The sequence below is a fragment of the Aedes albopictus genome, chromosome 2 (assembly GCF_035046485.1).
Source record: "Aedes albopictus strain Foshan chromosome 2, AalbF5, whole genome shotgun sequence".
In the NCBI taxonomy this organism is placed as follows: domain Eukaryota; kingdom Metazoa; phylum Arthropoda; class Insecta; order Diptera; family Culicidae; genus Aedes; species Aedes albopictus.
In genome coordinates this window covers 505,318,797-505,321,165 of record NC_085137.1, presented here as the reverse complement: position 1 = coordinate 505,321,165, position 2,369 = coordinate 505,318,797, and the positions used below count along the sequence as shown (strand labels likewise).

Sequence of the window (2,369 nt, the reverse complement as noted above, 5' to 3'; positions counted from 1 at the left end):
TACCTTGGATTGAGGTTCCCTGTTTGATGAACTTTTATCCCCGGAACAGGGAGTCCATAGTGCTATATTCTAAGCCGCCAGCTACACATCAGGGAGGAGGTCCTATTCGCCCTTGGATCATGCCAACCATTGAGTCCCACACACGAAGTTTTTCTGTGGAGCTAGAGTCGGTTCAGTCGAATCCGGTAGAGATAAACACGGCTTCAAATAAGTATGTTCTCCACATCAAGCGCAAGGCATTCACTTTTGCCAATCAGGTGAAAAAAGAAAACAACATAAATAAACAGAGCGACGACGGTGGCGCAGTTGATTTGCTTGCATTTCTTTTCAACTTGTGCTCAAGTGCATGTACGTACGTCCACCAATAGCCTAGCTGCTGGAGGACACCCACCGTCATGGACAACAACGTTGTCTTTCCGTTCACGTTCGTCATACAACTTGTCTGTCTTGTATTTTTTGCATTCAAGTCATGAAAATACTATCGGATTAATTTTCACTAATTATCTCCAGGTTGGACGCCTACGGTGACACAGTCAACCACCCAGTTCTAGACGAACATTTGAAAAGGGCCTATCTGCTTTGCGTAAACAAACATGTTTCTGTCTCTGTAGGGCCTATCTGCATCCACCCACGAACATCAACACCCTTATCAGAAAGAGTGTTCTTCAAGCTATCTGTTAAGGGTATTGATGTGCGTGGGTGGATGCAGATGGGCCCTACAGAGACAGAAACATGTTTGTTTACAAAAAGCAGATAGGCCCTTTTCAAATGTTCGTCCAGAGTTGTCCACTAAATACTTACCATGGCCCGGTCGGTGTGTCAACTTGGGTACTTGTTGGAACACTTGTCTCAACAGAGTATTAGCGACCGGTGTCCAGTTGGAGCGTTGCTCAGATCAATCTATAGACAGACAATACTAAGACACTGAAGCGGTCTCTACTTTGTTGTTGAAACACATGTTTAAAATCATTAATTTTAATGTAAAGTATTCTCTGCAGATCCTGTATTTTGTTTTTTATTTCACTTATTTCTCATGATACTGTCCCATTGTAAACTGTTATCCCCTATACTCAATTGGGATCGTTCACCTCGCAAAATCATTATTCATGCTAGCATAAAGATAGCAATTGTTTAATCTGTGGTCCTCAATTAGTGTTGCTTTTCATACGACAGAAAGTTGTAAAAAAAAGGCCTCTTCGAATCAATCACCTTTATCACTGAATACTGCATTTTTTTAACTATAAAGCAAAGTTTTTAAGCTACATTAATTCACCTTCACCAACATCCCTTCGATAGCTCAGTTGGTAGAGCGGTGGACTGTAGTGTTCGTATCTCCCTTTCAGTAATCCATAGGTCGCTGGTTCAAATCCGGCTCGAAGGAGCTGCTCTTTTTTGTCGTCACTACATCATTAATCTTTGTTACGCCTCTTCGTTTCCTGCCTGCCGCGCAGTTCGCATTATTAACCAGCTGAAATATTTCTTCAGCAACTCCCCATTTCAACGACCCGTTCCAACTTGTTATATCTAATTACACGAAACCCATGTCTTGACATATCTTAACCATTCACTTACAACAAGCCTTAGTTTTTTTTCTGTTCCGACTTTTTCTCTCTTCTTTCTCCCGGCCGGGTGCCAACATGGACAAAAGCCACATGGAAAGTAAGGCGAACAAGTGGCTCTGCTAACGACGACGATAGAGACCGATCGCCATGCAAGCAAGCAGAAAATTCATTGCATGGGCCTACTCGCTTGCTTCTTTCGTTATGCTGATCGGTGGTCGGTTGGTGGAAGAAATTTGTAACTGAAACAAACACGATCTTGTTGTAGGTTGGTTGGTTGTTGGATGAGATTGTGGTGTCCCCAAAGTCTGATCTTTGGCACGAATTTAACGCCATCCGCGTCTTCGACTCTATCGAGGTTTGTTCAGTCAGAAAATTGCATCGTGGCCCAATGGTAAGCAACTATGGCCTTTAGAAATATTTATACATGAATTCAATTGGTTTGTAGTTTCACATGACACAGTTGTAGGTATGTAGAAAGGTATGTTTGTGCCACACGAATGAGTTGCCTTATGCAGCATTGTCCTATGTTAACCTTCACGTACCCGACCCCGACAACTCATTTCGTCCGATTTTTTTGAAGTCGCCCTCAATCGATGGTAAATTAGTGCAAGTTCATTATATTTACTGCAGTTGCCTTGAATATCCGGAACCATTCCGGAGATATTCCGGATTGTGCTGGGGCCAGAGGGTGGAGCAGGGGTCTGTTTCGCCAAAAGATTATTTCGTGTGTTATTGTGTTTGAGAGGCCCCCGCAGAACCTGTTGCAGGTGTTCCAGAGCGGCCACATCAGTTGATAGTATCAACTTG

At 43.1% G+C, this 2,369-nt stretch overlaps 1 non-coding gene across 1 annotated transcript; it reads left to right on the top strand.

Moving 5' to 3' along the window:
* The first annotated feature begins 1,286 nt into the window (after positions 1–1,286).
* Trnay-gua (transfer RNA tyrosine (anticodon GUA)) lies at positions 1,287–1,381 on the top strand. Its single transcript has 2 exons — positions 1,287–1,323; positions 1,346–1,381. It is a non-coding gene; the product is annotated as a tRNA-Tyr (tRNA).
* Positions 1,382–2,369: the final 988 nt, after the last annotated feature.